Source organism: Condylura cristata, unplaced genomic scaffold (genome assembly GCF_000260355.1).
Source record: "Condylura cristata isolate star-nosed mole 26May11 unplaced genomic scaffold, ConCri1.0 scaffold00006, whole genome shotgun sequence".
Taxonomy (NCBI): domain Eukaryota; kingdom Metazoa; phylum Chordata; class Mammalia; order Eulipotyphla; family Talpidae; genus Condylura; species Condylura cristata.
In genome coordinates, this window is record NW_004567107.1 from 52,347,611 (window position 1) to 52,356,970 (window position 9,360).

Below are 9,360 nucleotides of genomic sequence, written 5' to 3' on the forward strand. Positions count from 1 at the left end.
TTAAAAAAAAAAAAAAAACTGGTCTGTTCAGACTGGAATAATGAGAGAAAGTCCCCTGTGCCTGGACCATGAAAACTGCCATCTTGTGACTACCTAAGGAGAGTGTTCTGTCAGGAAACTGGGGAGCACTATAGAACCCAAAGGCGATTCCTAGGTGACAAACAGTAAGAAACCAGGGCCTTCAATCATACCACCACAAGGAACTGAACTTTTTTTCCTACAACTTGGCTAAATTGGGAAGCAGTTCACTCTTCCCTACCAAATTCCCTGAAATCAAGGCAGCCTGCTGACATCTTGATTATACACAGAGTCCTACACCAAGGACTTCTAACCTGTGAACCTACAGAAACTAAAAGATAACAATGATATGTTATCTAAACCCAATGTTTGTGAAATTTTGTTGTGCAGCACAGAAAGTTAATACAGTATGATGATTTTTCTCCAGTACAACTCCTATCAAGCATGCTGCTGTCTGCTGGGATCCAGGCCACTTGCCCTTATCACTTGGATTCTTTCCTTATAGGGAAGCAGGAGGTATATTGAGAATACCTCAAGCATCTTTTCAAAGCCTCCTGAACCTCCTAGGGCATGGTAGAAATAGGAGGATAGGGCTACTCTTTTTAAGACTGATGAAGTCTTTGAAACATACGACAGTGAAAAGCACCTCGCACAGTCCCAGTGACTTTATAGGGGATGCTCATGGCTTCCTTCTATGCTCAGGGCCTACAGCCTTATCTGAGGGCATCTTAGGTGCTGACATAGCAATGCCTGCACAGGCAAAGCCATTGGGGTAAAGTCCCCGCTGGTCCTTCCCTACAATAATGTTATAGCACCAAAGGCTCACCCTTTATCTCCTCAAAAAAGCTGAAAAAGCAAAGCCTCATGGTGTTAATACACAGAGAATTGTGTACTTTTCAAGTTGCAGGAATTGTTTTAAGCTCCTGTGATGTAATTGCCTACTTTCCCAGGGTATGCTGTGAGACCTGTGTCGGCACCTTGCAACACCCCATGTTGAAGTGGGAGATGTTTGTTATCTCACAGGTTGTTAGGGCTGCTGACTATACACCATAGCTCAGTATCTTAAAATACCTCCCTGCTGTTTCCCACTCATCAGGGGCACAAGAGACCTTTATTGCCTTGGAGAGCAGTGCTATTTATAAATACTGTTATTTGGGTTGAAGGTAGAATGAAGCGGTGCTAGGGTCACATATTTATGTAAGGAGGTGGGCAAATCTTACTCTTCCTGTTCCTCAATCCCTGTTGATATTTAACTTTAAAAAAACTGCATAGGCTTGAGGTACTTTACTTAAGACCCTATTACCATGTAAATCTTTTGCATCCTTTAATAAACTGTTAGTGTATAAGGCTGGGAAACACGTTACTCGGTAGAGGCAACACTGTAACACCCATTGCAGACTTTTGTATTTTGAAATTACCTAGGAAAATTACATCCTGAATGGCAGTTGCCCCAGGTTGCCAATGTGAAATACATGCTCAAATGTATTTATTACATATGCTTTTTTGCAAGTATTAAGTCCCTAATCTAACTTAGTGTGATTTGGCAATTTATACTCAGATCCATTGAATCCCAAAGTCTCTGTACTAACTTAAAAAAAATTAGTTAAGATAATTCAGAGTTAATTTTCCCCTAATTAAATATATCATTGCTTCTTGATAGATAATTAAAAAAGTAAATAGATTTTTAGCTCTCGGTGGCCATTTCAGTGAAATGGCTATCAACTATAGTTTTCTCCAACTGAAAGAGGGAAGTAGGAGAGAGTAACAGTTAGTACTTGCTTTGACTAGATATGTTACCTCATGCACCATGTCAACAATTATCTTGCCCACTATTATTTTCTCTCACTTATTCTGTGAGCATGAGACTGAGAGGGTAGGTAGAGCTTCCTGCAGAGCTGGGGAGCAGCAGTGCTACAATTTGAGCCTGTACCGTGTTGTTCCTATGCAAGCATGTGTCCTTGCATTGATTAAAGGAAATGATAATAGATCTTACCTCATAAGACTTTTTGCCACATCTCATAAATTCTGCTATATCAAAGCTTCATTTTCACTGTTCTCAAAGTATTTTTTAAATTTCCTCTTTAATATAATAACTATTAAGCTGATTCCTTTTCATGTGCTTAAGGATTACATTCCTTATTTCCCTTTCTTCTGGTAATTTGCATATGGAAATACAACTGATTTTTGTGTAAAAGTTGTTTTTTTTTTAATTTTAAGTTTTTTCTAACTTTATGACAATGATTAAAAGGTTTCCTTGGTGTGATTTCAGTCTTCATAGTTTTATTGGCAATCAGTTCACATCCCAACACAGAGCTTCATGTGCACTTCAAAAAAATGTAAATGGTAGTATGGGATTTGGGTGAAGAGTTCTATAGATATCTACTAAACCCATTTGTTCTAGTTCCTCATTGAAGGCTATTGTTTCCATATTTATTGTTTCTTTTCTTTCTCTGTCCATATTTGTAAAGTGGAATATTAAAATTCCTTAGTATTTGGGGAAAAAAAGGAAATGATAATGTATTTTGTCCTAGGACAATGCTGTTTTAATCTTTTTGTCTTCAAAAAGAGGCTGTGTTTTCATATTTAAATGTCGATTTGGTCCCCCAAATTTTAATGCTTGTTCAACAGTCTGTTGTATTTAGTAAGTAATTGTAATTATCCCTAATTAAATTTGATGATTTTCTCTAATAAGGGAGAATAAACTGTCTTATTTGAAATCTCTGATTTTTTAAGATAATTCCCTTTATGTAAAAATCCATAAACAGAAACCAGACCACCAGAAAGTGGTCTAGCTACAGTATTCATTCCTGTAGAAATAAAAACAACAAAAAGAAGGGCTTAAAAAGTTTGGAGTTTTGAAGTAAAACCTATCAGTTCTGATCTCAGCAAAGGTTTTATGAAGGGTAAATTTCATTGGTTTTGAAAATTTACATTAAGGCTCCACATACACCCACTGGGACAGATAGATACCATCTAATTATTTGCAGATGACCTAGTTTACTTATCTTATTGGATTTTTTTTTTTAAGATTTATCTATTCATACAGAACTGGGGTACAAGCCAGAGGTGCAGGGGCAGTGAAAGTCTTCACTGGAGACAGAGTGGGAAGCAAAACAAGTAGACCGATGAAGTACACTGCTGAGGGGAGCAGCGGACAAGTCAGGAGAGGCCTGCGGCACCATGTGGGTCACCTCTGGGGCTGGGGATCAACTGAGGTGGCTGTCGCCAGCTTGCAATGCTGGATCCTAACCCGTTGTGTCACCAGGATGGGCCTCTTTTTGGATTCTAAGAGAGATTTTTAGATTTAAAAAGCATTATGGAAGTCAAGTAAGATGGTCTTATGTTCAGGGTGAGGAAGCAGGGGTCCAGTGTATCAGGCAGCTCACCCAAGGTCACGCAGAAGGAAAGAACTCCAGCCTCCTAGCCCATGGTGCAGGACTCATCCTGCTTCTGAGTCTCAGCATTATCATGCTTCCTCACTTCTGTATTTTTAAGCACCTAACGAGTATAAATATAGCTAAAGCGCTACACTTAGCTGCTGACAAGTCCTAGTTTGACCTACTTTAATGAAGATATAATAAAGCAACCAGAACCGGAGTGGCTTTCTGGTATAAGAATGAGCTTTTGAAACACAGCTAGGGGTCAAATTCTCATTCAGTTTCTTATTGCTGCATATCCTTGTCTGAGCCACATCATTTCTCTATCCTCCCTTTCCTTTCCTATAAAGTGAAGAAGCATAACCTGCCTCCTGTGTTATTAAAGACATGTTATATATGAACCACTCATAGTAGGTACTGCTGTGATAGCTATGAAATGAAATGTTCTGATCATAAGGTTTTCAAAGATATTTCAGGGTTCTTTCCAAGTTTTCAGACCAGGTGGTTAATTTTATGAGTATTGTACAAATCAATAAGCATTTGTTCACTAAAGATCTTTACTCTTTGGGGCAGATAGGTTTGGGTTTTGTAAGCCAGTTAGCGATGACAAAGAAATTCAGTCTCTAAAAGCATTGAAAGGCTCAACAAAAATCTTCTTTTCTTTGCCCTTCCCTGGTGGATACCAAGTTTAAAAAGCTTCCCCTAGCATTCAGGAAGTGGAGAATCAGCTTGGAATGCTGTAGCCACCGCTTCTGACTGAGTGTGCCACGTGTACTTGTCAGTACCCACCCAAACCGGGTGTCACCATGTTGTGACAGATACCTATCAGTGTTTCCTTACTTGAGATTTCATTTATTTGAAATCTCTCAAAAGATTGAAGAAGCATGGAAATGACTGTTAGTTCATAATAGAGCAATTGAAGGCAGGTTGTAATACTATTTTATTTTCACAAGGTTCCTCTCCAAACTCATGTCATGATCATTTAGGGTGGATAGGGAAGAAGAGGTACAAAATGTATCACTCACTACCATCCTGCCTTTTCTAAGCAGTGAATGCTTCTTTTCACCATCTGATTTCCAGAGCCAAAGAAATCCCATTTGCTATATAACTTGATTTTTGGTTTCTAGTAACTCAAACCTAATGATACAGGAACCCCTTTTTTTTCCCCTTAGGGAAAGAAAAGCACCCTATCATTTACCATCATTGAATTTGGACCAAAACACTCTTAGAAAACACCACTTCTGCTCTGTCTTCAAAAGGTTTAAGTCCACATTCTGGACATTGTATCCCTTGAGAAAAGGAGTTTAAATTAATAGTTCAGAATCACCTGCTACTCCCAGGTGGTTATAACAGGCCAACCACTGTCCTAACATTATCCCAGATGACTGCTTTCTTTCTTCTCACATTAAATGAGTCACTTGGTCCTGTGAATGCTACCCTCCAGAGGATTCTAAACTTCAACTCTTTCTCTCTCCTCCCTTTCCTTAAGGAAACTCTTATTTAAAGTATTCTCTTAATGATATCTCTGTCTCAGAGTCTTCCCAGTTCCCCTATATTAATAATAGGAATCTTTTTGCTAAACCTTAATTTGATTTAATCTGAATTAAAGTTCTTTTGAAGGTCTCGTTCTTAAGTGTCAGAAACCTTTTGATGGGAACACATCATCTACAAACAGAATCTAAGCTTATTGGCATGAAATTTAGAGTCCTTTACTACCTAATTTCTACTTTGATGCCTTTAGTTGGTTCACCTTGTCCTCTCAGACTTTACACCAAAGCCACAGACTTGTTGAAATTTCCAGATACTCCAAGCAGCTTCATGTGCCTTTGCTCATATTATCTAGATGCCTAGTTACCTTTCCTGTCTCTCTGCTTTTATTGTTCACTTTTCAAAAAACTCATCTTGTGCCAGCTGTTTCTGAGTCTTCTCAGCCTTCCATTGCTCTTTTCTGTGATCTAAACACATTTTAACATTACCCAGAGCGTGGCCATGTCTACCTCATGTCACGTAAGTGGAGCACTGTATGATTTTCCAACTGGACAGTGAACTAATTGAGAACAGAGACTGGACCTTTCTTCTTCCAAAGTCTCCCAAGCATAATTCCCCTCACACAGTAGCTGCTTAGTCAATACTTGCTTTGTTTTATCACAAAAGAAAAAATCATTTAAAACAAATCTTTAATAAATACCAATTTAATCAAACAGGTATAGTCAGAATTTTTCATGTTGGCAGATAGCCATCATTACGTATAGTGAATCTACTTATTAATTTTTATTAATTTGACCTATTTTTATCCCCTTCTAAGGCTCACCATTTAGCCTACCAACTCTATTTTTATTGTGGTTGGGGAAATGAGAGCCTGTCTCCAGATTTTGGGGTATTATATGCTCTCTTCTCATTTTCACAGGATGCACATTTGTCATGGTATTATTTAGAGATAAGATACTTCCCAAGAGTCAGTTATATGAGAGTGTTAATATTAAGGTAGCATTAATGAGTGAACAGGATGTAATTTAAGAAATGGAGTTGGGAGAAATGAAGGACCTGGCCACTTATGGGCTAGTCTGTGCAAAGGTAACCTCAGCCAGATTGCTGTTAGCGTGACTCACTCACCAGGTCATATTGCAGGTCTTATAGTGTGTCTTAGATCTAACCAGCAGCCTTTAGATCCATTTCATAGCATAATAGGAAGCCTTGGTGTTTTTCAGTAGGAAGTCTTTTATAAGAGTTAAAAACAACAATGTATGCAGAAAATTTTATTAAAAAATTAAAAATGGGCCCTCCCTGGTGGCGCAGCAGGTTAAAGCACAGCACTAAGAAGCTAAATCCACTTTTGCATGAGTTCGAACCCCGCCTACCCCAGAGGTGACCACATGGCGTGGCAGACCTCTCCTGGCCCGCCCGCTGCTCCCCTCAACAGTGTACTTCGTCGACCTGCCTGTTCTGCTCCCCACTCTGTCTCTGGCAAATCCTCTAGCCCCCCCTGCACCTCTGGCCTGTACCCCAGTTCTGTATGCATAAATAAATAAATCTTAAAAAAAATTAAAAATGTAAGTTGTATCCTTAATAAGGAAACACCTCTGTGTGCTTGAGCTTGAGCTAGAATTCTCAACTTGAAACAGGAAATAGATATTCAGAAGAGAAAAATAAAGTATCACATAACATGTGACTGATCTACATCCAGGGCACAGCGGAGGCATGAAATGAGGGAGGTGACCACGTGCAAAGAGGCAGAAAGAATGTGTGAGCGTGGTGTTGTGTTGGATGGGCAGATAGAGAGCAGGCCTTTCCAAAAGAGGATAGTTCTAGTAATTTTGGGAAACTGCCTGAATTGTCCCCTGAGTCTTCTAAGCAGAATCCTCTTATCTAAATGAACTTTGAAGAGTTGCAGGAATTAACAACTGTCTCCTATTTCTCAGCTCTTTATAAATGTACACCCTGAGATTCAGAAAAGTCTAGTAACTCACACTCAATCACACAGCAAACTTGCCAGCATGTCTGCTCTCACAGAAATGGCCTATGTTTACTGAACAGTTATTCTAGCATTGTGACATGAATTTTGTCATTTAATCTTTTCATAAACCTAATCCAGAGAAAGGGAGATACCATTTATAGATGAGGAAACTGAGGCCCACTGCAAGAAATAGTCAGGTTTTGGACTCTGACACCAGAATCTGTTTTAATCCCAATTGCCAACTGCTTCTGCTTTTTTTTTTTTTTTTGTATTAACCACTAGCAGCAGCCTTATGAACTAGATATTTTTCAGGGACTCATAGCTGGCAAGATTTGGAGCCTGGGTTTTTACCCCTAATTAACCCAAACTAATGTATTTTAATGTGCTGCGATGCTTTTCATAAGACCCCGCAGCTTGTTTTCTTGTTAGTTCCTTTGGATTAAGAAATTAAAAAAAAAAAAAAAAACAACTAAGACTTAGCAGAAGTACCGAGTTCTCACATTAGTTGCCACACTAGTCATATTCTCAGTTAGTTACCACTTTGGATAAACAGCCTCAGGAGAGACTAAGCAGTGACTCACAGGAACACTGCTTTTAGGTCACAGAAATAACTTTGTCAGCAATGAGGACAGAACTTCCACTTTACTCTCAGCCGAGCTTTTGACTTCTCTTCAGCTATGCCAGAATTAGAAAACTTGTCAGGGGTGCTGTGGATTACACTTTCGAACTGGGAGCTGGTTCAGATTGAGCCTCTGCTGCCCTTATTTGTCTTCCTTAAAAGAGAGCATAGATTTTGAGGCCAAAAAAGATACTAACATTTTTAGCAGCATAACAAAGCAAGCCTTTTTTTGAAATAGATGAACCTTTTATGTTCATCCTCTTTTTCATTTTCTGTTGTTTAAATTCACCCATACTTTTCCTTCCAGAAATCACCTAGGTGTGGAGTCAGCAAGCCCTTTCCTTTGATGGCTTTTCTGAATACTTAAATGCTTCCTGGTTATATATTTTTTGTAGTAATGAAATTATTTTTAACATTTTTTTTTTTTTTTAGTTGAAAGGCCTTTGAGGTTAGAGCAGTGCCAGATTGGCAAGACACCATGAGTATTGCCAGTTCAGCCATAACTTAGGGTCTCCTGAGGGAAAGGAAAGTGGGAAATACTATAGTTCAGTTTTTCAAAATAGAAGTAATGCCTGACAAATTATTTTAAAAACAGCAAAAGACAGTTTTACTAAAAAATTTTTTTTTTTACAAAAAGGAGCACCTCTTTTCCCACTCCTTTTTCCAGAAGTAACACTTAGAATATCCTTGTGGCTTTTTCTTTGGTTTTTATATCTCATCTTGAAACAGTGTGCTTATGTCATTCTTGCTTGTTTTTAGGTTTGGGTGTTTTCTGTTTAATTTCCCATTTGGGAAATGAGAATTATCTACTCTTTTCCTGTCCTATTCTTTCACATTCTTTTTCTCTTCTTTTATCAGTATGTTTATAGAATAATTTATTTTTAGAACACTATTCACTGTTTACATTTTATGCCCTTGCACAAAGCTGAGACATGTCAAATAATATGATAATATGAGACATGTAGAATCATATATAATGTGATTTTAATACATATAACAATATTTTCTTCCTTGTACAACTTTTTTTCCATCTCCTGTTTCTTTTTCTGCATTTTAGGGGAGATTTGCCCCCACTCTATCATTTGTGTTTTTATTGATTTTGTAATTTTATGTTTTACTTAAATTCATATTTAATGCATATTTTAATATTTAAGAATGGTTCTGTTACTGTTTTATTTCATGGATAAAGTATCTTAGACATCTGAGAATATTGTTGATAGTTATTTTTTCCTCCTGGAAAAAAAATATATAATTTTATTGGTTTGGTTTCTTGTTAGAACTTTTCTCAAAATCTAGTGTTGGTGGCTGATCTTTCCAGTTAGGTGGAAATAGTGATTCTGTGGGGAGGGTGAATGGGGCAAATTGCTTCTAATGGCTTCAGTCCAGGATGGACAGCCTGGGATGTTGTATTGGATGCGTTAGGCTCAAGAGTCATTAGGTCTCTTTTCTTGGGTTGGTTGTACTACTTGGAGAAGAATCTTCTAGTCTCCTACGCAGAGGCTATAAACCTGGTTGCCAGTTCTCTGCAGGAGAATGGGGGAAGTGGGCTGGTGAGTCTCACTTTCACTATGTGGTTTCCTAATCCCCTTGTTTACTATGGAATGTCACCCTCAGCCAAGCCAGGTATCTTTCTTCTTAAGGAAAAAAAAAGTCTGTTTTATAGCTAATATTTTTTACTTTTCAACAAAACAAGTATTTTCTGAAAGTTTCCATTCTTTGTTTATTTCAAAATACTGTTGGTTCCTGGGGCAAACAATGCAAGCTGAATCTGCTTATGAAAACCACTGTGGAGCTATGCTACTGGCTTCCAAGCAAGATAGTCTATTCATTTGTGGACGTGTTCCTTCTACTGCCTAAACATAGACTTTGCACAGTTTTATGTTCACTCTCTT

At 38.1% G+C, this 9,360-nt stretch overlaps 1 protein-coding gene across 1 annotated transcript in view; it reads left to right on the forward strand.

Moving 5' to 3' along the window:
• SH3GL2 (SH3-domain GRB2-like 2) overlaps window positions 1-9,360 on the forward strand; it is a 176,267-nt gene that overhangs the window by 154,866 nt on the left and 12,041 nt on the right. The gene's annotated exons all lie outside the window — the stretch shown is intronic.